The sequence below is a fragment of the Tamandua tetradactyla genome, chromosome X, assembly GCF_023851605.1.
Source record: "Tamandua tetradactyla isolate mTamTet1 chromosome X, mTamTet1.pri, whole genome shotgun sequence".
In the NCBI taxonomy this organism is placed as follows: Eukaryota; Metazoa; Chordata; class Mammalia; order Pilosa; family Myrmecophagidae; genus Tamandua; species Tamandua tetradactyla.
Window position 1 is genome coordinate 50,948,002 of NC_135353.1, and position 16,866 is coordinate 50,964,867.

At 39.8% G+C, this 16,866-nt stretch overlaps 1 non-coding gene across 1 annotated transcript; it reads left to right on the forward strand.

The window, feature by feature from the left end:
• The first annotated feature begins 3,708 nt into the window (after window positions 1-3,708).
• Window positions 3,709-3,815, forward strand: LOC143672262 (U6 spliceosomal RNA). The gene has a single exon (XR_013169732.1). It is a non-coding gene; the product is annotated as a U6 spliceosomal RNA (small nuclear RNA).
• The last annotated feature ends 13,051 nt before the right edge of the window (window positions 3,816-16,866 follow it).

Sequence of the window (16,866 nt, forward strand, 5' to 3'; positions counted from 1 at the left end):
TACCAGAAACAGAACAGATATTTTTTTTCATGGGCAGGCACCAGGAATCAAACTCAGGTCTCTGGCATGGCAGGTGAGAACTTTGCCTGCTAAGCAACCATGACCCGCCCAGAACAGCTTTTTAAAAAGGGGCTTTATTAAGTCGTAAGTTTACAGATCTATGGCTGTGAAAATATCCAAATTAAAGCCCAACAAAATTTTACCTTCATTCAAGGAAGGCCAATGAAGTTCAGGGTTTCTCTCTCAGCTGAGAGGGAACATTGCAACATCTTCTAGCTTTCTGTCCTGGCTTCTTGTTTCAAGAAGTTCCTCTGGGGTGTTTTCCTTCTTCATCTCCAATGGTCTCTGGCTGTGTGGACTCTCCAGCTTTTTCCAAATTGGTTCCCTCATAACAGGCTCCAGTAAGCAACCCTACTTTGAATGGGTGGAAACACATCTCAATGGAAACCATCTAAGCAAAAGTTATCACCCACAATTGGGTGCAACATATCTCCATGAAAACAATAAAAAAGATTGCAGCCAGCGATATTGAATGAAGACTAAAGGACATGGCTTTCCTGGGTTACATAATACCTTCAAACCAGCACAGTCATGATGTATAGTTCTTTTAATGTGTCATTGGATTCAATTTGCTAGTACTTTTTGGAATTTGAACATATATGTCAATTAATGAAGTTAGTCTGAAGTTTTCCTTTCTTATAGTGTCTTTATCTGTTTTGGGTGTTACAGTGATGTTAGCTTCAAAGAATGAGTTAGGTAGTGTTCCCTTACTTCAAATTTTTGGGAGAGTTTGAATAGAATTCGTGTTAGCTCTTTTGGGAATGTTTGATAAAATTCCTCTGTGAAGCCATCTGTTCCTGGGTTTTACTTTATGCACAGATTTTTGGTGACACATTGAATTTCTTTACTTATAATTGGTGTATTAAGATCATTTGTTCTTTCTTGAGTCAGTATAGGTAGTTCCAGTGTTTCTAGGAATTTGTCCATTTCATTTAAGTTAGCTAGTTTCCTGGCATATGGTTGTTCATAGTATTCTTTTATGATTTTTAAAATTACTTCAGAATATATGATAATGACTCCCATCTCATACTTGATTTATTTATCTCCATCCTCTCTAATTTTTCTACATAAGGGTCAATCAATTTTATTGATTTTATCAAAGAACCAATTTTGTATTTTTTTATTCTTTCTAGTTTTTTTTTTGTTCTCCAGTTCATTTATTTCTTATTTAATCTTTTTATATCTCTTATTTATTTTGTGGTTAGTTTGCTGATCTTTCTCTAAATTCTCCAGTTGAGAAGTTAAGTCCTGAATTTAAGCAAAATTGTAAAAAAACAATTCATTCTTATTTCTTTAATATAGGCATTTATGGCAATAAATTTCCCTCTCAGCACTACCTATACCCCATAAGTTCTGATATGTTATATTCTCATTGTTATTCCTCTCCAGATGTTTACTAAGTCTCCAGAAATTTCTTCTTTGATTATTTAAGAGTATGTTGTTTAATTTCCATATGTTTGTGAAAGCTCTGGTTCTTTAATGATTATTAATTTCCAATTTCATTCCATTGTGGTCAGAGAAATTGCTTTGGATAATTTTAATCTTATTAAATTTATAAAGACTTATTTTGTGTCCCAGCAGATGGTCTATCCTGTAGAACATTCCATGTGCACTCGAAAAGAGTATGTATCCTGTTGTTCTGAGGTGTACTGATCTATATATGTCTATTAGGCTTAATTCATTTATTACATTGTTTAGGGTCTGTATTCTCCTGTTGTTACTCTGTCTGGTTGTTCTATCTACAGTGAAAATTGATGTATTGAAGTTTCCCACTATTATTGTTAAAACATCTGTGGCTCCATTCAGTGTTGCCAATGCTTGCCTCATGTACTTTGGAGCTCCTTGATTAGGAGCATAAACATTTATGATTGTTATTTCTTTTTGGTGAATTGTCCTTTTGTTAATATGCAGTGTCCTTCCTTATCTTTATGATGTCTTTACATTTAAAGTCTATTTTATTAGACTTTAGTATAGTTATTCCTGCTTTCTTTGTGTTACAACTTGCATAGAACAGCTTTGTCCATCATTTCACTTTCAATCTATTTGTGTCTTTGGGTGTAAATCACATCTCTTGTAAACAAATAGATGGATAACATTTTCTTTCCATTCTGCCATTCTGTATTTTTTAATTGGTGAGTTTAGTCCATTGACGTTCAACATTATTACTATGAAAGCAGTTCTTGAGTCTAATCTCTTATCCTTTAGTCTTTGTCAGATCTATATATTCTTTTCTCACTCTCTTTTTATCCTTTAAATTACCATTACTGGTAGCCTTGAATTCTGTGCCCTCCTCCAGATCTCCCTCTCTTGTCTTTGTTTTTCAGCTGACAGGTCTTCCTTTAGTATTTCTTGTAGAGAAAATCTTTTGTTAATATGGTTGCTGTATAAGTATATTGATATTTCTTTTAGTCTCCAGTACCTCAGAGCAGCTAGAAATAAAAAAAAACTCAGTCTTTGCTTGTCCTTGAAGACTTTAATCTCTCCCTCAATTTTTTAATTGTGAAAAATAATATGTATACATAAAAGCTATAAATTTCCAAGCAAATTTTAACAAGTTGTTATACAACAGATTTTAAAGCTTGGTATGGTTTACAGTTCCACAATTTTTCATTTTTGATTCTACCTGTCCCAAGACACTGGAGACCAAAAAAAATATCAATATATTGACTCAGCAGTCTTATTCATTTGAAAACCTTACCTTCTTTATTATATCCTACTGCCTCATTTTTTTTTATTTTGTGAAAAATAACATATATACAAAAAAAGTCAAAAATTTCAAAGTACATTGCAACAATTAGTTGTAGAACAGATTTCAGAGTTTGGTATGGGTTACAATAGCACAATTTTATCTTATTATTTCTAGCTGCTCTAAGGTACTGGAGGCTAAAAGAAATATCAATATACTGATACAGCACCCATATCATATGTCAAAACCAACATTCCCTGTACAACTTCAACACCACCCTTGAACCCTTTCACTCTTTAGGGATATCTGGGCTATGGCTACTTCAATTTTTCATGTTGGAAGGGTCTTTTGATAATATGAGATAGGGGGATGGAACTTGCTGACATTCTGGGAAAGCTAGTACCTCTCTATTCCAGGACTTATCTGGTCCAGGGACCCATCTGGAGGTAGGCTTCTGGAAAGTTATTCTAGCACATGGAACCTTTGTAGAACCTTATGTAATGCCATAGGAATTCTTTAGGATTGGAAGGAATGGTTTTGGTTGGGATTTGATGACTTATGATAGTAGCAGTGTCTAACTGGAGTGTGCATAGGAGTGATATCCAGAGTAGCCTCTCAACTCTTTGAAATCTCTCAGCCACTGATACCTTATTTGTTACCCTTCTTTTACCCCTTTTCATCAGGATGACATTGTTTGTTCCCATGGTTCCAGGGCCAGCCTCATCCTTGAGGGTCATCTCACACACTGCCAGGGAAACATTCATCTCTTCATGTCATGACCCTCATAGGGAGGAGGGCAATGGTTTCACTTGCAGTGTTGGTTTTAGAGAGAGAGAGAGATGCCACATTTGAGCAACAAAAAAGGTCCTCCAGGGGTGACTCTTAGGTATACCTAAAGATAAGCTAAGTTTCTCCATTACAAACATAAGCTTCACAAGAGCAAGTCTCAAGATCGAGGTCTTGTGCTTGTTTTGGCAGCACATAAACTAAAATTGGGATGATACAGAAAAGATTAGCATGGCCCTTGCACAAGGATGACATGCAAATTCATGAAGTGTTCTATTTATATAAAAAAAAAGAGCAAGGGCTTTCCTATTTATTTGAGTGTACCTAATGATTGACACAGTATCTGGGGTTTCCCTGGTGGTAAAGTTTAATAGTTCCATATTGTTTCTCCCATCCCTCAAGAGACATTGACAATGCTTTTTTATTAACTTCTTAATACGCTTTGGGATGTGTCCAAGCATTATACTAAGCTATACAGGATTAAAGGCTCTCATTCTTGTTCTGGGACCCCTGTACTTGGATTGATTAAGTGAACTATACTGACAGGTTAAGATAGATTATGTGGTACTGAAAATTTAGGTTTTGGGCAAAATAAATCTTTCTTCCTTTGATCTCAAAAAGTAGGCAAAACTCAAAATTACAGACAATGTTTCCTTACCCTTGTAATCTGAATTACCTTAATCCTGACCTGATAGACTTTGTTCTTATCTCTAAATACCAGGTTATGCATATATAAAACAGCCACTCAAAAATCCAGAAATAACAATTACCCCCTGTATTAGTTAGGGTTCTCTAGAGAAACAGAATCAACAAGGAACACTTGCAAATATAAAATTTATGAAAGTGTCTCACGTGACCGTAGGAACGCAGAGTCCAAAATCCACAGGGCAAGCTGCGAAGCTGATGACTCCGATGGATGGCCTGGATGAACTTCACAGGAGAGGCTCACCAGCCAAAGCAGGAATGGAACCTGTCTCCTCTGAGTCCTCCTTAAAAGGCTTCCCATGATTGCATTTAGCATCACTAATTGCAGAAGACACTCCCCCTTGGCTGATTACAAATGGAATCAGCTGTGGATGTAGCTGATGTGATCATGACCTAATCCTATGAAATGTCCTCATTGCAACAGACAGGCCAGCGCTTGCCCAATCAGATGAACAGGTACCACAACTTGGCCAAGTTGACACCTGTCCCTAACCATGACAGTCCACCCGTTGACAACTTGGCACCTATATATATATCACCATAGACCATACTCAATCTCCAAATGAAAACAAATAAGCACACATTTTTTCTTTTACCTGACAATACTCAACTGTCCAGCATACAACTGGAAACACATTAAATCTCTCCAGAATAGGGTGCAAATCCTTGGGCAACATTCATTCTTAAACTTGATATCTTACAACTTAAATAATATAACACGAACAAAACAGCATTACAGTCCTCATTTCTGTAACTGATCACGTGGCCGAAGTTCATATTTATCACTACCTTCTTCCACTACCCATTCCATGTTCCCTTTCCCCTCAGCAAGCACTTCAGCTGGCCGTGGTTCTTTACCTGGTGGGGTGACCCAAACCTTCATTCCTGAAGTCTCAGAGCCATTAGTGGTCTTGCCTGGATTGTGTTGTTGCAGTTTTCCATTGATTTTAATCACAGGGCATGGTAGTACTAATAGACGCCCCAGGGGATCTCCTATATTCCAAGAAAACTCTTCTTTACCTCCATTATGTAGTTGCAGTCCTACTTCCTTCTGATAGTCAGGGTCAATTACCCCAGACAATAATGTAATCCCCTTCTTGGTGTGTTGATCCAGAGGCATAAGTAGCCCAAAGTGACCAGGTGGTAATCTTAACTTCCAGTTCAGTGGTATCACTGTTGTTTCTCCTGGAGAAAGCATACCCCGTTTTGGAACTAAAACCTGTAGACCAGCAGAACTCAGGGTAGCAAGGACAGGAAGCAAAAATTTTCCTAGTGGATCACTAGGAGTAATAGTGAGTGGCAACACACCCATTTCCACCCCTTGGTTCCTGGACCCATGGATCCTGGCTATGGGAGAAACAGCACCATACAGCGGGTGCTGATTCAGAGCATACACAGCTTCCTGGAGAACATTACCTCAGCCTTTCAAGTTTTTGCCACCTAGTTGGCACCGTAATTGAGTTTTCAAAAGGCCATTCCACGGTTCTATCAATCCAGCTGCTTCTGGATGATGGGGAACATGGTAAGACCAGAGAATTCCATGAGCATGTGCCCATTCCCCCACTTCATTTGCTGTGAAGTGTGTTCCCTGATCCGAAACAATGCTATGTGGAATACCATGATGATGGATAAGGCATTCTGTAAGCCCACGGATAGTAGTTTTGGCAGAGAAAGCAAACCCATATCCAGAGTATGTGTCTATTTCAGTTAGAACAAATTGCTGCCCCTTCCATGAAGGAAGTGGTCCAATTTAATCAATCTGCCACCATGTAGCTGGCTGGTCACCTCGGGGAATGGTGCCATATCGGGGGCTGAGTGTGGGTCTCTGCTTGCTTGCAGATTGGGCACTCAGCAGTGGCTGTAGCCAGGTCAGCCTTGGAGAGTGGAAGTCCATGTTGCTGAGCCCATGCATAACCTCCATCCCTACCACCATGACCACTTTGTTCATGAGCCCATTGGGCAATAACAGGAGTTGCTGGGGAAAGAGGTTGACTGGTATCCATAGAACGGGTCATTTTATCCACTTGATTATTAAAATCTTCCTCTGCTGAAGTCACCCTCTGGTGTGCATTCACATGGGACACAAATATCTTCATGTTTTTGGCCCACTCAGAAAGGTCTATCCACATACTTCTTCCCCAGACCTCTTTGTCACCAATTTTCCAATTATGGTCTTTCCAAGTCCCTGACCATCCAGCCAAACCATTAGCAACAGCCCATGAGTCAGTATACAAACGCACCTCTGGCCAGTTTTCCTTCCAAGCAAAATGAACAACCAGGTGCACTGCTCGAAGTTCTGCCCACTGGGAGGATTTGCCCTCACCACTGTCCTTCAAGGACACCCCAGAAAGGGGTTGTAATGCTGCAGCTGTCCACTTTCGGGTGGTACCTTCATATCGTGCTGAACCACCTGTAAACCAGGCCCGACTTTTCTCTTCCTCAGTCAATTCACTGTAAGGAACTCCCCAAGAGGCCATAGCTCTGGTCTGGGAAAGAGAAGGTAATGTGGTAGCAGGAGTGGAAACCATGGGCATTTGGGCCACTTCTTCATGTAACTTACTTGTGCCTTCAGGACCTGCTCTGGCTCTATCTCGTATATACCATTTCCACTTTACAATAGAGTGCTGCAGTGCACGCCCAACTTTATGGCTTGGTGGGTCAGACAACACCCAGCTCATAATAGGCAACTCAGGTCTCATGGTAACTTGGTGGCCCATGGTTAAGCGTTCAGTCTCTACTAAGGCCCAGTAGCAGGCCAAAAGCTGTTTCTCAAAAGGAGAGTAGTTATCTGCAGCAGATGGTAAGGCTTTGCTCCAAAATCCTAAGGGTCTGCATTGTGATTCTCCTATAGGGGCCTGCCAAAGGCTCCAGACAACATCTCTATTTGTCACTGACACTTTCAGCACCATTGGATCTGCTGGATCATATGGCCCAAGTGGCAGAGCAGCTTACACAGCAGCCGGGACCTGTTGCAGAGCCTCCACTTGTTCAGGTCCCCACTCAAAATTAGCAGCTTTTCTGGTCACTTGATAAATGGGCCGGAGTAGCACACCCAAATGAGGAATATGTTGTAGCCAAAATCCAAAAAGACCAACTAGGCATTGTGCCTCTTTTTTGGTTGTGGGAGGGGCCAGATGCAGCAATTTATCCTTCACCTTAGAAGGGATATCTCGACATGCCCCACACCACTGAACACCTAGAAATTTTACTGAGGTGGAAGGCCCCTGTATTTTTGTTGGATTTATCTCCCATCCTCTGACACACAAATGCCTTACCAATAAATCTAGAGTAGTTGCTACTTCTTGCTCACTAGGTCCAATCAACATGATATCATCAATATAATGGACCAGTGTGATGTCTTGTGGGAGGGAGAAACGATCAAGGTCTCTGCGAACAAGATTATGACATAGGGCTGGAGAATTGATATACCCCTGAGGTAGGACAGTGAAAGTATATTGCTGACCTTGCCAGCTGAAAGCAAACTGTTTCTGGTGGTCCTTACTAATAGCTATTGAGAAAAAAGCATTTGCCAGATCAATAGCTGCATACCAGGTACCAGGGGATGTATTGATTTACTCAAGCAATGATACTACATCTGGAACAGCAGCTGCAATTGGAGTTACCACCTGGCTGAGTTTACGATAATCCACTGTCATTCTCCAAGACCCATCTGTTTTCTGCACAGGCCAAATAGGAGAGTTGAATGGGGATGTGGTGGAAATCACCACCCCTGCATCTTTCAAGTCCTTAAGAGTGGCAGTAATCTCTGCAATCCCTCCAGGAATACGGTATTGCTTTTGATTTACTATTTTGCTTGGTAGGGGCAGTTCTAGTGGCTTCCACTTGGCCTTTCCCACCATAATAGCCCTCACTGCACGAGTTAGAGAACCAACGTGGGGGTTCTGCCAGGTGCTCAGTATGTCTATGCCAATTATACATTCCAGAACTGGGGAAATAACTACAGGATGGGTCCGGGGGCCCACTGGACCCACTGTGAGATGGACCTTAGCTAAAACTCCATTGATCACTTGGCCTCCATAAGCCCCCACTCTGACTGGTGGTCCAGAGTGACGTTTTGGGTCCCCTGGAATTAATGTCACTTCTGAACCAGTGTCTAATAATCCCCGAAATATCTGATCATTTCCTTTCCCCAATGCACAGTTACCATGGTAAAAGGCCATCGGTCTCCTTGGGGAAGACTTAGAGGAAGGTTAACAGTATAAATTTGTGGCAGTGTAAGAGGTTTCTCCCCCATAGGGACCTGGCTTCCCCTTCATTCAAGGGGCTCAGGGTCTGTAAACTGTTTCAAGTCTGGAAATTGATTAAGGGGCCGTGACTCTGTGTTTTTGTAATTCAGGTTAGACTTCTGTTCCCTTGACCTAGAACTCTTTTGTTTATATATCTCCAACAAGAATTTAGTAGACTGCCCTTCTATTGTATTTCTAGGCACCCCATGATTTACTAGCCAATGCCACAAATCTCTGCATGTCATATAATTTTGATGCCTCCTTTGAGTTTGTTGTCTATTATAATAGCCGTGTCTACCCTGTCTTTGGTGATTAAGTGCTGCCACCTGGCTTCTGCCAACTCGGGATCCTGTCATCCCCATTGTGCTTAAGGATTCCAGCTCAGTGACAGCAGTTCCTACAGTAATATCTGACCTACAGAGAAGTGCAACCACAGAGCTCTTGAGGGATGATGGTGCTAGTCTCACAAACTTATTTCTCACTGTTCTGGTAAAAGGTGCATCCTCTGGACATTCCTGGGGTGTAAGAGCAGGCTTTGCATGATAAATCCATTCTAACATCCCAATCTCTCTAAGCCTCTGGATCCCCTCATCTACATTATACCAGGGCAGTTCTGGCATTTCAACCTCAGGTAATGTTGGCCACCTTTTGATCCATGTTTCAACCAACCATCCAAACAAGCTGTTAACACCTTTTTTAACTGCTCGAGCTATAACATTGAATGCAGAATCTCTGCTTAGTGGGCCCATATCAATAAATTCAGCCTGATCCAGCCTTATATTCCTCCCACCATTATCCCACACTCTTAAAATCCATTGCCACACATATTCCTCTGATTTCTGTCTATATAAATTGGAAAACTCACACAGTTCTTTGGAGTATGATGTACCTCCTCATGTGTGATACTTTGTACCTCACCTTTAGGGGCCTGTTGGGACTTTAGTTTAGTTATACGTCTAGAAGAAATGAGGGGTGGTGGGAGTGGGTCATGAAAAGAATTAGAAATATCTTCCAAACCATTTGCTTCAGGGCTTTCATTTGCAGTTTCATCTGGTGAAACAGGATTAATAACTCTAGGGCTAATCTCTTCAGGAGGAGGTTTGGTGGCCAATTCCTGAAGGTAGGCTGGAGGTGGGGTGGCTATGTCCTCAGGGCAGACTATTACAGGGTTATCTAAAGAAGGCTCAGCATGGTCTAGGGTTTCAACCTCACCCCCAGCATCATTATCAATCCATATGCCACCATCCCACTTTTCAGGGTCCCACTCCTTTCCAATCAATGCCCTCACTTTAATGGCAGGCACCATACAAGACTGAGATTTCAGTTTACGTTGTAAAGTTGCTACTCTAACAATAAGATTCTGAGTCTGATTTTCAGAGATCTCAAGTCTACGGCTACAGGAAATAAAATTTTCCTTCAGGATACTCATAGATACCTCTACATCTTTCAGATGGCACTTAAGCTTCTTGTTTGAAGCCTTAAGCCCATGCCTTTCACCCTTTAATGTAGACAGTGTATCTAACAACAACCAACCAACATCTCTCTAACTCTTATTTCTACAAAACTCTGCAAAGATGTCTAAAACATTATCCCCCAGAGTCTGGCTTCCTACAAGCGAAGCATTAGGAGAATCTAATGATGATATTTTGACTATCTCCTTTGCCAACTCAGTCCATGGATTGGGAGTGTCATTCTGATTACGGGAATCAGAACCCTTAGTGTCTCTGAGTCCAGTCAGAGTAGAAAACCATTCATAAAAACCCATTTTTAAGATTCTGTTCCTTAAGAACCACTCCTGGTACCAAGATGTATTAGTTAGGGTTCTCTAGAGAAACAGAATCAACAGGGAACACTTGCAAATATAAAATTTATGAAAGTGTCTCACGTGACCGTAGGAATGCAGAGTCCAAAATCCACAGGGCAAGCTGCGAAGCCGATGACTCCGATGGATGGCCTGGATGAACTCCACAGGAGAGGCTCACCAGCCAAAGCACGAATGGAACCTGTCTCCTCTGAATCCTCCTTAAAAGGCTTCCCATGATTGCATTTAGCATCACTAATTGCATAAGACACTTCCCCTTGGCTGATTACAAATGGAATCAGCTGTGAATGTAGCTGATGTGATCATGACCTAATCCTATGAAATGTCCTCATTGCAACAGACAGGCCAGCGCTTGCCCAATCAGATGAACAGGTACCACAACTTGGCCAAGTTGACACCTGTCCCTAACCATGACACCCCCCTAGACTAAATGTGACTGCTATAAGAGCTTTCATTCTAGGCCTCAGGTTTCTTATAAATATTTTCTAAATGAGATCACACAATATTTGCTCTTTTGTTTCTGGATTATTTTGCATCACCAAATATTCCACATAATCATTCACATCATTGCATCCCTCATAACTTCTTTCCTTTTTGTAGCAGCACAATGATCTGTCATATGTATACACCATTGTTTGCCAGTCTATTTCATAGTCAGTGCATTGTTCAGCCACCTTCAACTGCTGGGCCTCATGTATAATGTTCAAAGTCAATGTCCATCAATTTTAGATAATTTCATTGTTTCCAAGAGAAATATAGCCAATAAGCACACCCTCACCAGATAGAATATACAAACCTCCCCATAACTCTTGTCCCTCTCCCCATTATGTACCCCTGGTTTTGCTGTGGTACTGTTGAGGTTCTCCTGTTAAATAGCCCATAGCATGCAATAAGTTTACCCCCAAATCCCCCAAATTATACACTCTACATACAATAGTCATACCTTTGCAGTAGTTCATGCAAGAACTTATTTGTATTTGTAGTGCTAATCAGTGGAACACATGAGTCTATATAACCCATTTCAATCATGTTCACCTTCAATATGGTAATAATATTACTTATAGACCCACTAGTAAACTGTGGTCACTTCTATCTGTTCACTTACAATTAAGCTCAACTTCATTAGCTAACCATTCACCCCTCTAAAGCTTCTGTGTATCTCTAGGTCCTCTATATTCTCTATCATTAGCTTCTGATTTTATATTTGTCATGGTCATAAAAGTGGAGTCATACAGTATCTATCCTTTTGTGTCTGACTTATTTCACTCAGCACTATGTCTCCAAAGCTCATCTATCTTGTCATGTGCTTCAGGATGTCATTTTTTCTTAATGTTGCAAAGTATTCCATCATATGTATATATAACATTTTGTTAAACCACTCATCTATTTATGGACACTTGAATCATTTCCACCTTTTGGTGATTGTGAATAGAGTGTTAGAACATCAGTGTGCAAATATCTGTATGTTTCACTGCTTTCAACTCTTCTTGGCTTATACTGAGTAATGGTATTGCCAGGTCACCGGGCAATTTGATACTTAGTTTTCTGAGGAACTGCTAGACTGTCTTCCATAGAGGCTGTACAACTGCACATTCCCACCAGCAGTGCAAAAGTTTCCCAATTTCTGCACATCCTCTCCAACATTTGTAGTTTCCTGTTTGTTTAAAAGCAGCCATTCTTATAGGTGTAAGGTGATGTTCTACTTTGCTAGCTGCCAGAATACAGTATACCAGAGATGGAATAGCTTTTTAAAAGATGAATCTAAGAAGTTGATAGTTTACAGTTCTAATGCTGAGAAAATGTCCCAATTAAAATAATTTTATAGAAATGCCCAATCTAAGGTATCCAGGGAAAGATACCTTGATTCAAGAAGGCCGATGAAGTTCTGGATTTCTCTCTCATCTGGAAAGACATGCAAAGAACTCAAAATTGATTATGATTAAATCATAGCTTTATCTGAAAGTGCAGGTTGCCCCAAATAGATAAAAGTATCCTGAGAAAGAAAAATGAAGTCAGAGGTTTCACACTACCTGACTTTAAGGCATATTATAAAGCTACAGTAGTCAAAACAGCATGGTACTGGCATAACAATAGATATACTGACCAATGGAATTGAATAGAGTATTCAGATATAGACCCCCTCATCTATGAATAATTGATCTTTGATCAGACAGTCAAACCAACTCACCTGGGACAGAACAGTCTCTTCAATAAATGGTGCCTAGAGAACTGGATATCCATATGCAAAAGAATGAAAGAGGACTTCTGGAGAAGATGGCGGCTTAGTAAGACGTGCGGGTCTTAGTTCCTCCTCCAGAAAAGCAACTAAAGAAACAGAAACAATATGAAACAGCTCCCGGAGTCACGACAGAGACCAAAAAGACAGTGTACCCCATTCTGGAACAGCTGAACGGGCAGGGAGAATCTGCTGCGGTGAGATACTCGAGGGGTGCGCGTTTTCCCAGCCGGGGCGGCTGGCGACTGGGGTCCCCTCCACGCACATGGCTCCCCGGTCTGACTGGGAACGTTGGATGGCGGGGCCCTCCCGTCACGCTTGGCGTTTCGGGCCAGCTGGGCAATTAGGACCGGCATTCTCCCAAGCCGCGGCGGCCAGTGACCCCGCCTCCACGCGCGGTTTCCCAGGCCGACTGCCATGCAGACGAGCACCACGAGCGCCACCTACTGGGCAGGAAAAGAAAAACAGAGCCCAGAGATTTCACAGAAAAACCTTTCAACCAGCTGGGTCCCACACCCAGGGAAATCTGATCAAATGCCCAGACACCAGCAGAAAATAATGGATGACGCTCGGAAAAGTGAAGATATGGCCCAGTCAAAGGAACAAACCAATAGTTCAAATGAGATACAGGAGCTGAGACAACTAATGCTGAATATACGAACAGAAATGGAAAAACTCTTCAAAAACCAAATCAATAAATTGAGGGAGGACATGAAGAAGACATGGGCTGAACAAAAAGAAGAAATAGAAAATCTGAAAAAACAAATCACAGAACTTATGGGAGTGAAGGACAAAGAAGAAAAAATGGAAAAAACAATGGATACCTACAATGGTAGATCTAAAGAGACAGAAGCTACAATTAGTGAACTGGAGGATGGAACATCTGAATTCCAAAAAGAAACAGAAACTATAGGGAAAAGAATGGAAAAACTTGAGCAGGGGATCAGGGAACTGAATGACAATATGAAGCGCACAAATATACGTGTTGTGGGTGTCCCAGAAGGAGAAGAGAAGGGAAAAGGACGAGAAAAACTAATGGAAGAAATTATCACTGAAAATTTCCCAACTCTTATGAAAGACCTAAATTTGCAGATCCAAGAAGTGCAGCGCACCCCAAAGAGAATAGACCCAAATAGGCATTCTCCAAGACACTTACTAGTTAGAATGTCAGAGGTCAAAGAGAAAGAGAGGATCTTGAAAGCAGCAAGAGAAAAACAATCTGTCACATACAAGGGAAACCCAATAAGACTATGTGTAGATTTCTCAGCAGAAACCATGGAAGCTAGAAGACAGTGCGATGATATATTTAAATTACTAAAAGAGAAAAACTGCCAACCAAGGCTCCTATATCCAGCAAAATTGTCCTTCAAAAATGAAGGAGAAATTAAAACATTTATAGACAAAAAGTCACTGAGAGAATTTGTGACCAAGAGACCAGCTCTGCAAGAAATACTAAAGGGAGCACTAGAGTCAGATACGAAAAGACAGAAGAGAGAGGTATGGAGTAAAGTGTAGAAAGAAGGAAAATCAGATATGATATATATAATACAAAAGCCAAAATGGTAGAGGAAAATATTATCCAAACAGTAATAATACTAAAAGTTAATGGACTGAATTTCCCAATCAAAAGACATAGAATGGCAGAATGGATTACGACCCAGCAATACCACTGCTAGGTATCTACTCAAGGGACTTAAGGGCAAAGACACAGACGGACATTTGCACACCAGTGTTTATAGCAGCATTATCTACAATTGCAAAGAGATGGAAACAGCCAAAATGTTCATCAACAGACGAGTGGCTAAACAAACTGTGGCATATACCTACAATGGAATATTATGCAGCTTTAAGACAGAATAAACTTATGAAACATGTAATAACATGGATGGACCTAGAGAACATTATGCTGAGTGAGTCTAGCCCAAAACTAAAGGACAAATACTGTAAGGTCCCACTGATGTGAACCGACATTCGAGAATCAGCTTGGAATATATCATTGGTAAGAGAGACCAGCAGGAGTTAGAAACAGGGTAAGATAATGGGTAATTGGAGCTGAAGGGATACAGACTGTGCAACGGGACTAGATACAAAAACTCAAAAATGGACAGCACAATAATACCTAAGTGTAATGTAACTAGGTTGGAACACTGAATGAAGCTGCACCTGAAATATGGTTTTTTGTTTATTTGTTTGTGTGTTTGTATCTTTTGTTTTTGTTTTTTTCTTTTTCCTTTATATATATATATATTAGTAGTATTATTATTTTAATTCTCTTCTCTATATTAACATTCTATATCTTTTTCTGCTGTTTTGCTAGTTCTTTTCCTAAATCGATGCAAATGTACTAAGAAATGATGATCATACATCTATGTGATGATACTAAGAATTACTGAGTGCATTTGTAGAATGGAATGATTTCTAAATGTTGTGTTAATTTCTTTTCTTTTTTTTGATTAATAAAAAAAATTAAAAAAAAAAGAATGAAAGAGGATCTGTATCTCACACCTATACAAAAATAAATGGGAACTTCTCAAAATTAAACACTTTTGTGCATCAAAGAACTTTGTCAAGAAAGTAAAAGGACAGCCTATGCAATGGGAGACAATATTTGGAAACAATGCATCAGGTAAAGTTCTGGTATTTAGAATATATAAAGAGATTGCTCAACTCACCAACAAAAAGATAGACAATTTAATTACAAAATGGGCACAAGACTTGAACAGACACTTCTCAGAAGAGAAAATACAAACAGCCAAGAGGCACATGAAAAGATGCTCAACTTCCCTGCTGATTAGGGAAATGCAAATCAAAACCACAATGAGATATCATCTCACACCCAATTGTCGATATTAACCTTAACTAGATGGAGATGTGACTCCACCCATTCCAAGTGGGTCTTGATTAGTTTCCTGAAATCCTTTAAAAGAGGAAGCGTTTTGGAGAGAGAAGATCCATGAGAGCCACAAGAGCTACCAGAGCTCACACAACCAGAGAACTTTGGGGATGAGGAAGGAAATGCCCCTGGGAGAGCTTCATGAAGCAAGAAGACAGGAGAGAAAGCTGGCAGATGCCATGTTTGCCATGTGCCTTTTCCAGTTGAGAGAAACCCTGAACTTCATTGTCCTCTGTTGAGTGAAGGTAACTTTTTGTTGGTGCCTTAATTTGGACATTTTTATATACTTGATTTAATTTTGATATTTTTATGACATTAGTCCTATAAATTGTAACTTATTAAATTCCTCTTTTTAAAAGCCATTCCAGTGGTATATCACATTCTAACAGCTTGCAAACAAGAACACCATATGATCCAGAAATTCCATTCCCATCAATATACTCAAGAGAGTCGAAAACATATTCACACAAAATCTTGTCCACAAATGTTCATAGCAGCATTGCTGATAATAGCCAAAAGACAGAAATAATTAAACAATTAACTCAAAACGGATCAAAGATCTAAACATTAAATCTAAGACCATAAAACTGTTAGAAGAAAATGTAGGGAAATATCTCATAAATCTTATAATAGGAGGTGATTTCCTAGACCTTACACCCAAAGCACCCTTTTCTAGGCTATATAAATCCATTCAAACCAGCACAGGTGATATCTTATTGTAGTCTTGATCTGCATTTCCCTCATAGCTAATGAGAATGAGCATATCTTCATGTGCTTTTGAGCCTTCTGGATTTGCTCTTCAGAAAAATGACTATTTATATCTTTGGTCCACTTTATTATTGGGTTGCTTTTTCTTTTGTTGTTGAATTGTATGATTTCTTTATGTATGCAGGATATCAAAGCTTTATTTGATGTGTGATTTCCAAATATTTTCTCCCATTGATTTGACTCCCTCTTCACTTTTTCACCAAGTCTTTAGAGGGGCAAAATCATTTGATATTTGAGGAGTTCCAGTTAATCCATGTTTTTTTTTCTTGCTTATGCTTTGAGTGTAATGTTTGGGAAGCTACCTCCTATTACTAGGTCTTGGAAAGTTTTCCGTATATTTTCTTCTAAGAGCTTTATGTTACTGAATCTTATATTTAGGTATTTGATCCACTTTGAGTTGATTTTTGTACAGGTTGTTAAGTAAGGGATATTACAAGAAAAGAAAACTACAGACCAATCTCTCTAATAAATATAGACCCAAAAATCCTGAACAAAATTCTTGCAAATAAAATCCAGCAGCACATTAAAAAAATTATATGCCATGACCAAGTAGGATTCATCCCAAGTATGCAAGGATGGTTCAACATAAGACAATCAATTAATGTAATACGCCATATCAACAAATCAAAGCAGAAAAATCATATGATCATCTCGATTGTTGCA